This window comes from Cavia porcellus, unplaced genomic scaffold, assembly GCF_034190915.1.
Source record: "Cavia porcellus strain 051 isolate PalLab524CR breed Dunkin Hartley unplaced genomic scaffold, mCavPor4.1 scaffold_10, whole genome shotgun sequence".
Classification (NCBI taxonomy): Eukaryota; Metazoa; Chordata; class Mammalia; order Rodentia; family Caviidae; genus Cavia; species Cavia porcellus.
The window spans coordinates 8,543,703-8,559,804 of record NW_026947493.1 but is presented as its reverse complement, the minus strand read 5'-3'; the positions used below and the strand labels follow the sequence as shown (position 1 = coordinate 8,559,804).

General features: G+C 38.5%; 1 long non-coding RNA gene across 1 annotated transcript; it reads right to left on the bottom strand.

Moving 5' to 3' along the window:
- Positions 1 to 5,271: 5,271 nt before the first annotated feature.
- LOC134477827 (uncharacterized) lies at positions 5,272 to 7,405 on the bottom strand. The gene is made up of 2 exons (XR_010050063.1): positions 6,921 to 7,405; positions 5,272 to 6,309 (listed from the first exon to the last, which is right to left on the bottom strand). It is a non-coding gene; the product is annotated as an uncharacterized LOC134477827 (long non-coding RNA).
- Between the last annotated feature and the right edge of the window lie 8,697 nt (positions 7,406 to 16,102).

Here is a 16,102-nt window from a genome sequence, read left to right as displayed (position 1 = left end):
AGAGCTGAAGTTCAAAGATATTGAAATATTCAACAGTTGATATTTATACCAGAGATCTCACTGTCTTTCTCTTGTTTGCAGTTGAGATCTCTTCAGTTTAGGTGGAAATCTCCACCCCCACCTAGCCACCACAGCTTTTCTTTTTTGAGTATGGGGGCGGGGTGTGGTACTGAGTATTGAACCAAAGGCCTTCAAACTGAGCTATACTCCCTTGTCTCAGGAATCGTTTTCCACTTTTTATTTTGAGACAGAGTCTTGATAAGTTATTAAGTTGGACTCAAACTTGCAAGCCTCCTGCCTCTGCTTCCCAGAGTGGTGAGATTACAGGCATGTACTGCTATGCCTGGTTTGGGGAGAAATTCTTAGAAGACTATAATTCTAGTTCATTATACTGGACTAGAACTTCAAAAAGACACCAATACTATTGCATCCTCTGCCTGAGATGCTAAGAAAGAAAATAAAGATAGAAGTTAGATTCCTACAAAACAAAATGAAAAAGATAAGCAATTCCTCCCCTCCCAATAGTAAACCATTTGCAGAAGAGAAATCTGAACATTCAGTGAACAGTAGAAAAAGGCTCAATTGCATGAGCAATCAGAAAAATGTAAACTAAAATGAAAATAAGATGCCGTTTCTTGTCATCAGTTGGTAAATTTTAAAAAGGTGATACAATATTGGCAAGTGGAAGACAAATGAGGAACCTCAGTGTCAGTTTGTGGAGTATAAAGTGGTATGTAGTGGTACAACACTTTAAAGGGCAGTTCCATGATATATGTTAAAATTTGGAATGCATATGAGTGAGAGAAGAAACTTCTCTTTCCACCCTCTAAAGATTTAGTAATTTGAGTCTATAAAATAAACTGACAATAGGTGACTAAAGAAAATGCATATAAGCTTATTAAAATTGAGGCACACAAGTGGCAAAGTATGAAACGCAAGGAAGGGTGAGATGGTTGAGGCTAAGAAAGCATTCTGAGCTGAAGAAAGAAAGTTGAGGAACTAATAGAAATGCTTGGGGCCTCTGCAAGAAGGGAAAGTCCATGGAACAGTGCTATGGTTAGATGTTGAGTAGCACCAATGTGTTAAAGGCTTGGTTCATGGGGTAGCACTACTGAGAGATGTTATGCTATGAGCCTTTAGGAGGAGAGATTTTATGGGAGGTTCTCAGGTGCTCTCTTGAGGCCAGATGTCAAATGTCCTTTTCCTGTGAGTCAATCTTCTCTGTTTAATAAGATATAAGGATGAGAGTCCAAAATAATTACATTCCTCCAGAGGAACACACTTAGTCAGATAAAAGAATTTTAAGAAAAGTCCATCCATGTGCTCTGGGAAAGAGGCCTCACATTAAGGTGAAGGGTGTTAGAGGAGGAAGTCAGAGAAGCCTTCGGGCTTCTTGTTAGTGCAAAGTAATCAATATGTCAAATATTGTACTTAGGGGTATTGTTTACAATGCCCCAACATCTGCATATCCCATGACCCAGGAGTTATACTTCTTAGAGTTCATTCCAGAAAAATACCCGTGTAACTCTAATAAAACAGGCTTATTTTGTATTATTTATAACAATGGGAACGTAGAAAGGATCTGAACATTAATTGACCAGGGAGTGACAAATAACAGTGACATACATGCATCATCTAAAGTATGCCACCATTAAAAACAATTATGTAAATCTATATACTGACATTAGAAATTTCTGAGTTCTATTATTAAAAGAAAAATCAAATTGTAGGCATTATGATTACATTTATGTTAAAAATATACCCAGCAAACTAACATTCTCTTTATATATTCCACAAATACAGCTATGTAGCTTAACTATATCCTACAAGTATAATAAAAGTACTGTACATTTTCTAACACAACAAGTACTTTCTAAAATGAATGTTGTTGGACATGCTTTTAATCTGGGAGGCTGAGAACTCTGGGAGGCTGAGGCAGGAGAATGAAAAGTTCGAGCCTACCCTGGGCAACTAAGCAACTTCACATGATGTGGTCTCAATTTTTACAAATAAATAAAAGTTCTGTGGATTGTTATGATTTATATCTAAAATTCCCAAAAGTCACATATATTTAGAGGTGGGAATTTTTAAAGTGATTGGATAAAGGGGAACCATATTCATCAGTGGATTGATTCATTGATGAATTTATAGCTAAATGTGTTATTAGATGAAACCTGATTGGAAGAGGTATGTTATGAGGGCATGCTGTTGATGGTGTCACTGTCCTTTCTACTTCATTCTTCTCTCTCTGTTTTCTGGCTGCCATGAGGCAAACAAGTTTCCTCTGCAGTGCCCTTCTACCATAATGCTTCTGCCTTGGGGCCAGCTGATCATGGACTAAATCACCTGAACCGTGAGCTGAATTACACCTCTTCTTTTTTTAAACTGGGTATTCTGTCCAATGATGAGAAATCTGACCAAATGTGTGTTTCATTTTGGCCAAAAATTTTTTTTCTATGTTTTATCTATGTTTTACAATTTTGTAGGTGTCTAAATTTAATGCTACTGGACTAATGAATCAAGTAAAGGAAATTTCAAGCCAGCCTAATATTCCATATGTGGTAGATGTACTGCTGACTGCTTTCAGCCAGATTTATAGTGAAAATTGGGGGGGAAAGGAAAAGCAGAAATTTTAAAATTTTGGCCCACAAGGAATTGTATGTAAATTTGGAGCCAAAAGAAGTATGATTTCTGGAGAGATAAGCAACAATAAAAAGAAACAAAGTACTTTGTACAGAGATTAAAAAGATGCCTTGAGAGCATTTTAGAAACCAGTGAGATCTTACTTATTCTAAGCTCAGGAGTGTAAAAGCATAAATTTTCATTTGCACAGAGAGCCCTGGAACTTATGCTCAAGAAGGGCCTCCTAGGGAACTAGATCCCTAGGATACATTTCACTGTGCTCAGCCTTTCAGAGGATTCCAGAGCCAGGATCCAAGGGTACCTAGCAACTGCTTAAATTGGCAGCAGTCCTTGATATTATTTACATGATGCTGGTTTTACTGGAAGCAGAATATAAGAGTTGTAGGGTCATGGAGGCTTCTATCTAGATTTCAAAGAAAGGCCTGAAAGGCCAGGCATGGAATCGTTAAATCTATAAAATTCTAAGAATGAAGTCGAAGATGTAATAGAGCTCCAGGAAGTCAGAGATGCCAGGAGTGTAGAATATCTGCCAAGCAAAACCACAGCAGTGAGCAAAGCCAGCCCAAAAGAGAAGTCACATAGGCTTCAACCAGCAAGGCCACAGGGGCAGGGTTGGCCAAGCCCTTTTCTGTTCACATCTGGCTATAACTTACCCAAGAATATGAACATAGAACTACAGCATTTAGTGTTTGCCCTGATGGTTTGTGGTCCAGTTCTTTTCTATCTTTTTATTCCTCCTTTTTCTTTTTTTCTTTTAAAAATCAATACTAGGGATCAAACTCTGCTTCCAAGACAGGTGCTTATGCTGCTGAGCTAAATTCCCAGCCATGTTCCTCCTTTTTCAAATGAAAATACCTACCCATTGTATGTTGAAAGTACTTAACTTTATTTTTTATTTTCTACAGGGGATCACAGCTAAAAGTTTGTCAAAGCTATGTTCTGCCAGATGTTCTGTCAGAACATTATAATTTATATTTAAAATGCTCCCAAAAATCTCATGTATCAGGAAGAGGATTTTTGGAAGGTGATTGGACTGTGGTGGTACTATACTCATAAGTGGATTGAGCTACTGATGAATTGACAACTAAAAGTGGCATTAGGAGGCAGGGCCTAGTTGGAAGAAGTGTGTCTCTAGGATTATATCTTTTGGTAGTATATTTCTGTCCCCAGCTCCTCTCTTCTCTCACAGCTTCCTCAATACCATGAAGCGAGCAGCTTTCCTTCACCCCCTTCCACCATAATGTTTCTATCTTGAAGCCAGCTGACTATTAACTAAATTTTCTGAGTGATGAGCCAAAGTACACCTCTTTCCTTTAAATTGTGGATGTTGAGTATTACATCCCACTGAGAGAATGCTGACTGATTCAAGGACACAGCTCAGTGCAAAGGTCTTCAGTTCAACCCTCAGTACTTCAAATACATAACTACATATTTACATGCATAAATACATATTGATACTATACATACATATTTCCTACCAGTAAAAATACCGACTATTCCATATTAGTATATATGAGAATCCTTAGAAAAAGACCTGGAAGAATTCGCAGGACACTACCAACAGTGGTTACTTCTAGGGAGAGAACTGAAATACAAGAGATGGCAGTCAAAAGTAACTGAAACCTTAGCTTTACTGGCTTTGAGAAAGATAAACTTATTATGTCTTACTTGTATTTTCAAAAATTGGTAAGAAAAGAGGGAAAAGAAACAAAAATAAAACTGGAAATGGAGATGACAGTGAATAGGGATAAGAGGAGCAATGAGTTCTGTCAGTTTTTCTCCCTGCTTCTCCAAATGTTCAACAGCTGTTTCTGATTGACACAAGTTTGCTTAGTGATGCCTAAACACAGGAGCAGCAGCCACAAAGTAACTAGGAACAGTATCTCACTAGGGAGCTACTGGAGAGACCAAAGCTAGAGATCAAGTTGTCAAACACTTTAGATTTGATCACAACACCTATGGAAAGTGGTAGGAGGGTTTATGCTTTCCTTGGTTACTTCTGGCTCAAGCTTCTGTTCCTGCTGAATCATTTCATCTGTGGATCATTTTGGGGCCCCCCATGCAAGCCATATCTACAACATGTAACAAAAGAGAAGGAAAATAAGCCCTTTTCTTGAATGCCCCACAAAACGTTACTGCCATAAGGCTTTTCTGACAGTAGTGGAAACTTACAATAGTGTAGAGGCAAGAGAAGGACATTATGTTATATAATTACAGAGCAAAGAGCCATAAAACATACTTATGTTTTAGATGTTAACCTTAAAAACACTTTGGCTGAACTCATCACCACAATAGGCACAGAAGTTCTGAATAATTTAAGCAGGAAAGGAACTTACTAAATTTAGCAGATAGCTAACTCACGAAATGTCAAAAAGGACTGAACAGCCAGATTAGAAGTATATGTCTTCCATAAACACATGAAACCATACTAGAGAATTGGTCCAGTGAAGAAGTGTTACCACTCTTGGGCACTGAATTGAATGACAGTTTCCACCAATGACAAGATGCCACAATGTTGTGCTGCTATGGCTACCATTCTCTAGAATGTGGTCTCTGCAGTCTGTGCTTTAACACGTCACTGGTTGTCGATGTCGCTCCCGGCCGGCAGGAAAGACACACGACAAGGTCTGGCGGTGGTCAGGCTTTTCTTTATTCTCTCCTTATACAGTCTGCCCCGAAGCCTCTACCGGTCCGCTCTCCGCGGCTCCTTCCGTGCTTCAGTCTGCCCCGAAGCCTCTACCGGTCCGCTCTCCGCGGCTCCTTCCGTGCTTCAGTCTGCCCCGAAGCCTCTACCGGTCCGCTCCCCGCGGCTCCTTTTGTGCTTCAGTCTCTCTCTCTCTCGGGGGTGGAGGCACTGGCTATATATAGGATTAATAGCTAGGCAGACTACCCTGTGAGGCGGGAACTTAGTGGGGTGATAAGAAACAGGTGCCACACAGGCGGGCTCGATGAGAGGGGTAATCTAGCCCAGGCTTTTGTACTTTCCCACAGGCCTCGCAATCACCGCGTCTGATGACTTGACAGTGCCACGGCTCCCAACATCTCCCCCTATTTTATTTTAAATGATGGCTACGCGCATCGCAGCCCGTCCTGGATAGAGTGCAGAGGCCTATGCCCCGAACTGAGGCCCACCGTAGGCCCTTAGCATAGACCCTGGTCGGCCGTCCCAGGGTCCACCAAGGCCCTGAGGCCCTCGTCCTTTTTTCTAGGGCCAGGAATGAACCGGACGGAACCTGGTTGCACATAGGCATGCACTCATTTCTCTCCACGAATCCCCTCGGAGAGAAATTTATCTAACAATCCAGCGGCTTTCGAGCGGAACGGGGTAGGGCCTGGCTTAGGTTGAGTCGTGCTGGGGAGGCACGCTCTTACCCGTCATTGACTCACCCACCCTGCTACATGTTGTTGTCTAGGGAGGAGAATGTGGGAAGCCTGTCACTTTTAAACGCGGTCATAGGCCATGCGAGCGAGCCATGCGTATACAAGGGTAGCACATAGGGGAGCAAGCCGTTCCAGGCCCCCAAAAAGGGATTGTCCTGCAGTTCTTTTAGGGCTCATCTTGTTGTTGGGTCTGCGGTTGGCCTCTGGTGGAACAGGCCTGATCTTCAGTCGAGGGACTTGTCGCGTCAACCTCTCTGGGACCCACATTGGCTCTCGTCCCGATTCCTGCGGAAAGACACAAACCGCGCCTCGGCTTCCTCTTTTGTATCTCTGCCCTCCTTGACGGACCCTTCTCGGGAGCTTCCTGACTGTGCCTGTTCAAACACCTCGCGTACTTCTACAAGTTCTTGAGAGCTCCCCCCGTAACTACCCTCACTCTTTAGGCACGTGTGTATCATTTCCCACAATGGACGAGCAGAGACTGAAGCTCTACCCTCCCGCTCTGCTAGGGAAAGGTCTCTGCCCAACTTTTCCCAGGAGGGCAGGTTTACATGCCCTGTAGGCAGAAACCAGGGAGCAAAGCTGTCAATCTCTGCAAGGAAATTTTCTAAAGTCTTACGCCCCACCTTGAGGTCCTTGGACTTTAGGAGTCTCCGAAGGACCAACACCAAGGCTGTGTATCTTTACTTGGCATGTTTCCCATTTTTAATATATCTTCTGTTATTTTTACTTCTATGTTTATGTTTTACACTCTTTTATTACCTTAAGTTCTGGTGTTATGTTTCATACTCACCGCGTGAGGCCCAAGAAACCCGCCACTTACGCGTGAGGTTGAGAGGAGTCTACAAACCCTGTAGGTGCGCGCCACCCAGGGCCCAGGCTTATCCTCTACTCACCTGTCCTGCAGCTGCAGCACTGTGTAGGAGAATGCAGTCCACCGCCGCGTCTCGGGGTTGATCAATCCCCGTGCGGGCCTCCAAATGTCGATGTCGCTCCCGGCCGGCAGGAAAGACACACGACAAGGTCTGGCGGTGGTCAGGCTTTTCTTTATTCTCTCCTTATACAGTCTGCCCCGAAGCCTCTACCGGTCCGCTCTCCGCGGCTCCTTCCGTGCTTCAGTCTGCCCCGAAGCCTCTACCGGTCCGCTCCCCGCGGCTCCTTTTGTGCTTCAGTCTCTCTCTCTCTCTCGGGGGTGGAGGCACTGGCTATATATAGGATTAATAGCTAGGCAGACTACCCTGTGAGGCGGGAACTTAGTGGGGTGATAAGAAACAGGTGCCACACAGGCGGGCTCGATGAGAGGGGTAATCTAGCCCAGGCTTTTGTACTTTCCCACAGGCCTCGCAATCACCGCGTCTGATGACTTGACAGTGCCACGGCTCCCAACAACTGGTCTCCTCTTCAAAATTTAGTGTAAACACATTTCACTGATTTTGTGTAGGTCATATGCCCAGGCTCTGGCTGCAAGACAGACTAGCAAAGTTTTCTCTACTTTTGAGATTATTAAACATAGGGCAACAAACTGTTTATGACAAATTCTCTCTATTGCAATCTTTTACATGCTCATGAGCTATTTGGAAATCCTGATTCAATAGGTCCAGGATAGGGACTGAGTTTCTAACATACTCAGTTGAATATCACTTTCAGAAACAAGGATCTGTATCATCAATTTTCAAACTTGTCTTCACACCAGAGTAACTTGAGACATATCATTTGTTTAAAATATTGATGTCTGTGTCTCATCTTTAACTGATTTAGTCTAGTGTAAAATGTGGACATGGGAACTTTTAAATTCTGCCCAAATGATTCAAAGGTACTAAACTAGCACTGTTCACCTTAGAATTCAATGTTTTGTCATGTTGTAAGGTTATTTTTTTTCCTCCAGATAACAAGATTTCCACTTTCTCTCCCTTGCTTGGTTTTTCCCTATAGCAAAATTCAATTATTCACATTTATTATGCAGAACAATTTGACATCCAACCCCCTAGTCCCTAGAGGGCCTATCTAAAGATTAGTTCTGCTAATATTCTCAAAGTATGTTACCTATTGCCCTGTAAGAAGGTTATTTAAGGTGATGCATGCACAATTTTTTTTAAAGAAAAATCTAATTTTATTTTATTTAAAAGGAAAAAGAGAAAAAACAAAACAAAACAAAGCGGCGTAAGGGTACAAGTAATACAGAACTACAAAAACAAACAAACAAACAAACAAACAAAAAAAACAGTAAGAAATCACCAGTTAATAGATTACATATTATCATCTTAGAGATAGTTGCTCAAGTCACAGTATCAAAGCATACAAAGTGGACATTCAAACAGTGAGACTGCAAACAGTTGTGTTCAATGATCCAACCAAAACCATTAATATGGTCAGCTATTTAACACCCCTAAACACACTTGCTGTTGTATCCTTTAGAGCACTTTTTTCCCTCTCTTTTTTACAACAAAATTTACACATTTTGGGTTTTATTACTCCTTAGTTCTTATTACTTTTTTGGGGGAGGAGAGAATAAAGTCAAATATGGCAAAACAAAGCTGTCAGTCAAAACCAAGGATAGACATAGCACATGATGTAGAACAGAGTACAAGGTTATCAACAATGGTTATCAACGATGTCTCTTGTTTCCTTAAAAAGAATTGTCTATCTCATTAGGTATTATAAAATTGAACAAAACAGTAGAGAACAAGACTAATAAAACTTAAGCATTGTAAACATTACAGGACTTCCAAAGGAGACAATAGTGAAACCAGAATGGGCCTCTTAGTGAATCTTATTGCCTTCAAAGTAGTTGCCTATACCCTCAAACTTCATACTATCATACAGAATGGAACAGAGTCTAATCGTCAAAACAAGATCGTGGGAGTATTACAGGACTTCAAAACAAATTAATAGGAAATCAAAAAAGTTACTATAATATATCCTGCTAATTTTTTAAATTTTTCCCCTTAATTAAAAAAAACTATAAAAAATAACTAAATAATTTTTTTAATGAATAAGGGAGAGATTGAGATAAAAGAGGATATAACAATATACCAATACAGGTCAAAGCATGACTGTTTCAGCAACCTAGTGGTTCACCACCAAATAACCTGACTTAATAGTGGTTACCATAGTGTCTGTCTTTTTCCTTGAAATATTTGAATAAAACTTCATATACTATAGCTTCAAATATTTCCATATCAAGAAGCCCAGAATAAAGCCTTTCCAATTAATAAATGAAAACTTTATAAGGCTTCAAGGCCACATAATGGGGAATCGTGATTACCACATACTTTTATATATTTGAATCATTACTTACATTAGGGAAACTATTCGGTATTCATACATGAGAGATTGATTTATTTCACTTATGAGTATGGCGTCACGCTGTGCCCATTTATTGATAAATATCTCAATGTGATCCTACTTTATAGCTGAGTAATACTCCATTGTATAGAAATACCACAACTTTTTTATCCATTCCTCAGTTGATGGACACTCGGGTTGTTTCCAAGATCTGGCAATTACAAATTGTGCTGCTATAAACATAGGCGCACATATATCACTGTGGTATGATGCTATCAGTTCTTCTGGGAATATGCCTAGAAGTGGAATAGCTGGAATAAATGGGACTTCCAATCCCAGCTTTTTGAGAAATCTCCAGACTGACCTCCACAAAGGTTGTACCAGTCTACACTCCCACCAAAAGTGTAGGAGAGTTCCTTTTTCCCCACAGCCTCTCCAGCATTTGTTGTTGTTGATTTTCTTGATCCTGGCCATTCTTTCAGGAGTGAGATGGTATCTCAGTGTGGTTTTAATTCGCATTTCTCTAGTGACCAATGATGATGAACATTTTTTCATGTATTTATTTGCCATTTGTATTTCTTCATCTGAGAAGTGTGTATTCATCTCAGATGCCCATGTTTGGATTGAATCTTTGAATTTTGGGGGTCTGAGTTTTTTTAATTCTTTATGTGATTTAGACAAGAGTCCCTTGTCTGAGAGAGAGTTCACTAAAATCTTTCCCCAGTTTGTGGGTTTTCTTTTCACTATGCTGGAGATTTCTTTTGACATGCAGAAACTTTTTAATAAGAAGTGGTCCCAGTTATTGATTCTGGGAAGTATTTCCTGTGGGTTTGAGTCCTGTTCATGAATTCTCTACCTACCCCCTATGTCTTCAAGGTTTCTACCCAATTTGTCTTCCAATAGATTTAGTGTTTCTGTTTTAATATTCAGATCTTTGACCCATTTAGATTTTAATTTAGTACAAATGGAGAGCCAGTTTTTCCAACACCATTTATTAAAGAGACTGTCGTTCTTCCAGTGCATCTGTTTGGCTCCTTTATCGAAGATAAGGTGGTTGAGTGTGTTTGTAGTTGTGGTTGTATCTTCTAATCTATTTCGTTGATCTTCAGCTCTGTTTTGATTCTAATACCATGTTGATTTTACTACTGTTGCTTTGCAGTATAACTTCAAGTCAGGGATTGTGATGCCTCCTGCCTTGCCTTTGCTGCTTAGAATTGCCTTTGTTATTCTAGGTCTCTTCTGGTTCCAGATGAATTTTAGGAGTGATTTCTCTAGATCTATAAGGTATGTTGATGGTATTTTTGTTGGGGTTGCATTGAATCTGTCTAACAGTTTTGGGAGAATGCCATTTTCACAATGTTTGTTCTTCCTATCCATGAGCAAGGGATGTCTTTCCATTTTCTGAGATCATCTTCAATTTCTTTTTTCAGTGTATTATAATTTTCCCTGTATAGGTCTTTCACTTCTTTCATAAGAGTAATTCCTAAATATTTCATTTTTTTGCTTGCTAATGTGAAGAGTGTGGTTTCCCTTATTTCCCTCTCTGTGATTTTGTTGTTAGTGTATAGGAATGCTATTCATTTCTGAGTATTGATTTTGTATCCAGCCACATTACTGAATTTATTTATTGTATCTAAGAGTCTTTCAATGGAGTTTAGGGGGTCTTCTATGTAGAGTATCATGTCATCTGCAAACAATGATAATTTAACTTCTTCTTTTCCTATCTTTACCCCTTTTATTTCTCTTTCTTGCCTGATTGCTCTGGCTAGTACTTCCAGTACTATATTAAATAGGAGTGGTGATAAAGGACATCCTTGTCTTGTGCCTGATTTTAAAGTAAAGGCTTTCAATTTTTGGCCATTTAGTATGATGCTGGCTGTTGGTTTGTCATAAATGGCCTTTATTATATTGAAGTAAAGACCATCTATTCCAATTTTCTGTAAAGTTCTTATCATGAATGAATGTTGGACCTTATCGAAAGCTTTTTCTGCATCTAGAGAAATGATCATGTGATTCTTACTTTTGGCTTTATTGATATGGTGGATTACATTTATTGATTTACGTATGTTGAACCATCCTTGCATTCCTGGGATGAATCCCACTTGGTCATGGTGTATAATCTTCTTGATGATTTGCTGCATCCTATTTGCCAATATTTTATGGTGGATTTTTGCATCTGTGTTCATTAGGGAGATCGGTGTATAGTTCTCTTTTTTAGTTGGGTCTTTCTCAGGTTTTGGTACTAAAGTAATATTTGCTTCCAGGAATGACTTTAGGAAGGATCGCTTCCCTTTCAATTTCATTGAATAGTTTGAGGCATGTCGGCATTAGGTCTTCTTTGTATTTCTTGTAGAATTCTGCAGTTAATCCATCTGGGCCTGGGCTCTTCTTTGTAGGTAAGGACTTAATTACATTTTCAATCTCATTAACAGAGATTGGGTTATTCAACAGTTTTACATCCTCTTGATCTAGCTTTGGTACTTCATATGTTTCTAAGAATCTGTCTATTTCTTCTGTGTTATCAAACCTTTGAGAGTAGAGGTTTTCGAAATAGGTGTTGATGATCTTCTGTATTTCTGTTGGGTCTGTAGTGATTTCACCTTTTTCATTTCTTATTGCATGAATTTGAGCTTTTGCTTCCCTTTTTAAAATAAGGTTGGCTAGGGGCTTATCAATTTTATTTATTCTTTCAAAGAACCAACTCTTTGATTCATTGATTCTTTGGATTGTTTTCTTAGTCTCTATTGCATTGATTTCTGCTCTGATTTTTATAATTTCCTCTGTTCTTTTGGCTTTGGGCTTGACTTGCTCTTCTTTTTCTAGCTGTTTGAGGTGTAGCATCAAGTTATTTATTTGTATTCGTTCTGTTTTCCTGATGTGGGAACACAGTGCAATAAATTTTCCTCTGAGGACTGCTTTCATTGCATCCCAGAAATTCTGGTAAGTTGTATCTGCATTTTCATTTTCTTTTAGGTATTGTTTAATTTCTTTTGTGACCCACTGATTGCTCAAGAGTGTGTTATTCAGTTTTCATGTGTTTACAGGATTTTTGAGTATCTTTTATCATTAATTTCTAATTTCAGAGTGCTATGATCCAATAACATGCAAGGGATGATTTCAACTCTTTTGCATTTGTTTAAATATGTTCTGTGAGCTAATATATGGTCCATTTTAGAGAATGATCCATGTACTGCTGAGAAGAATGTGTATTCTGATGTTGTTGGGTGGAACATTCTGTATATGTCTATCAAATCCATTTGTTTGCATGTGTGATTCAGTTCTGTTATTTCTTTGCTAATTTTCTGTCTGGTTGATCTGTCCCTTGGTGTCAATGGCATATTAAGGTCTCCTGTTACAATTGTGTTACTGATAATTTGAGTTTTCATTTCTGTTAATAGTTGTTTTATATAACTGGGTGCTCTGGAGTTTGGTGCATATATATTTAAGATAGTTATCTCTTCCTCTTGGAGTTTTCCCCTAACGAGTATGTAGTGACCTTCTTTGTCCTTTATGGTCATTGTTGGTTTAAAGTTTATGTTGTCTGCAAACAGAATGGCTACTCCTGCTTTTTTTTGGATTCCTGCTGCATGAAGTATTGTTTTCCATCCTTTGACTTTCAGTCTGTGAGTATCCTTCTGGGTTAGACGGGTTTCCTGTAGACAGCATATGGTTGGGTTTTGTTTCTTGATCCATTCTGCTAGTCTGTTTCTTTTGATTGGTGCATTGAGACCATTTACATTAATGGTTATTACTGTTAAATGCTGGTTTATTGTTGACATGTTATCTCTCTGCTGTTGCATCTTTATCTTTCTGTTCTGTTTAATTATCTGCTTTGCTTAGTGGTTTTTTCTTTTGTGTATCTAAATTGTCTTTCAATATTTTTTGCAGGGTTGGTTTGGTGTTCATGAAGTTCTTCAGCTGTTCTTTGTCATGGAAGTATTGTATTTCACCATCAATTTTGAATGATAGTTTTTCAGGGTACATCAGTCTAGGTTGGAAATCATTTTGCTTTAGGATCTGGAATACTTCACTCCATGCTCTTCTTGACTTTATTGTTTGTGCTGAGAAGTCTGCTGTGATTCTGATAGGTTTTCCTTTATAAGTGATCTGTCTTTTCTCTCTGACAGCTTTTAATAATCTATTCTTGTGTTGATTTCTGGGATGGTGATTATTATATGTCTGGGTGTAGTTTTATTTTGGTTATGACTATTTGGAATTCTATATGCTTCACTGATCCTGATGTCAGTTTCTGATCTCATGCTTGGGAAATTTTCGTCTATTACTTCTCTAAATATCCTCTTGACATCCTTTATGTTGTCTCCTTCTTTTTCATTAATCCCTATCATTCTTATGTTATTTTTCTTTGCATCGTCTTGCAGTTGTTGAATTGTTGTTTCCTGATTCCTTGTTATTTTTAAAAGATCTTTCCTTTCCTGTTCACTAGCTGCAATCCTGTCTTCAAGGTCTGAAATTCTATCTTCACTTTCATTGAGGTGGTTTTTACAACTTTCAGTGGAGTTTTTTTATTTCCTGTATATCTCTGTGCATCTGCATTATGTATTCTGTTTGTTTCTTATATTGCTCATCTAGGGATTCTTTTTGTTTAGTTCCTTCAATTTTTTAACTGTGTTTTCTTTAGATATATTCAGAATCTCTTTCATTTCTTTTATCATTTTTTCTTTTACTTGGGAGATTATTTCGAGTTTGAATTCCTTTAAAGCTTCCTGGAGTTGCTTGTTAATTTCAGTAGCTATTGTGTCCAATATTTGAGGTGAATGGCATATATTTTCTTCTATATACATTGCTCCTAGGGTTTCTTGAGATGGGCTGGAGGTTTGAGGTTGTAATTTGGTCTTTCGTTTTGTCATTTTCCTATATTTCTGTGTTTCAAGTGTTATTTGAAGCTTCCTCAGGGTTTGTTGGAAATCCCTTTCTATTTTCACAGCTCCTGAGACTCTGGCACCCAGTTACTCCAAGCCATGGGGCCTGTAGAACCAATGACCTTCTTCTGCCTGTTTAGAATTCCGTAGTTTAAGATAAGCTGGGCTTCAGGGACACAGTGCGCCCAACTGCTTGTTGGAAGCTCAACAGGCCATGGGGCCTCTGGAACCTGCGATGCTCCCCTGCTTGCTGAGATATCCACAGTCCTCCAGACACACGGGGAGGTGGACCTAGGTGTCCCAGATCCCCCCAGCCCTTCCTCTGCACACCAATGGTGAGGTACAGGAGTCCCAAATAGGCTGGGCTCCGGGGATAGCGTGTGTCCACCTACTTGTTGGAAGCTCCACAGGTCTCCAAGCACAGCCGGGATGGGGAGGCGGATGTAGATGCCTCAAACCCACTTATCCACTTCACTGCACACGGAAGCCTGGAGCATCCCGAACAGTCTGGGCATGCACAATTTTTAAAAATTTCAGTACATCCATGTTTATTTTAATGCGCTTACTAAAAAATGTAGCTAATATAAGTATTATTGCTTAAGACAATAAATTAGTTTTCAAATGAGTAAATATATTCTGGATAAATATAACAAAATTATAAAACTGGTCTGCAAATGAATGAATTTCCAAAGAATTTTTATCTATGAAGTAAAGGTTTCATAAGGGTTCAGAATAACATCACCAGAATTTGAAAAATCATTATTTAAAGGAAAATAACTATAAGAATTATTTTTAGATTAAATAAGAAAAATGAGATCTCTTTCAGCCAGTTAATCTTTGACAAGAAAATTGATTGCATATTTTAGATTTGTTGAAAGTTAATACACAAATACAAAGAACTCTAAAACTATGTAGGAAAATATTTTAAAACTCAACTAGTCACATTGGTGTGAAACTTCAGCAAACCAAAGAAAATTAATTTTTAACCAGCAATTAGACCAATGGCAAATTTCTCAGCAGCAACAGAAACCACAATATAATAGAATAATATGCTCAACATCCTGAGAAGAAATCCTAACACCTACAGTTATATATCTAGTATAATTATGTAGACTAACCAAGGACAAATTTTCAAACTTTCAGTTTAAAAAAAAAAAGTACAGCTTGCCACATCATGCTGTCATTCAAGGAAATTCTGAAATAATTTACAACAGGCTTAAGGAAAATAACCCAGAAAAAAGATTTAAGAAATGCAAAGAAATAAGCGAAATGTTTTTACATGTGTGGATGAGTAAAAAAAAAAAAAAAAATACAACTAAAGATGATAGAATAAAACTAAAATAGTGAATGGGAAGAGGGTTAAACTTCCTGAGACCTTTGCATTTTTCAAGAGGAAAGTGTTAGCTTTCTATCTTGTTTACATGTAAAAATAGTAAAATAATTTCTAAAAATACAGCATGTATTATTCTAAATAAGTTTTAAGGAAAAAGTGGTGTTAGAAAAAGAAAACACAATCCAAAAGAAGCTTCGTCTGTTAAGTTTTTGACATTTAAACTTTTTTGTTGCATGCCATTCTCAATTCAAGTAAATCTTTTGTAATTTTTTTTGTGTGCATGAATTTATTTATGAAGGTGTTTTTAACCTTGGGCTGGAGAACTACATCTTTCCAAGGCGGTTTTATTTTTCCTTCTGCCAGCTATTCAAGGTGCACCATGTCAGGATTTTTTTGAAAGTAGCAGGGCCAGTGAGGTGGGAGGTTCAATGTCTTTACTTTGAGGTCCCTGTAACACAAAAGTGCTATAAATTTAAATGTCAAACTCTTATGAAACTTTGTCTTGGTATTTCAAAATTTAATAAGTTAAATTATTATTTTCTGTCCACTCAGATTTCCTTATCTGCTTATTCATGAATGT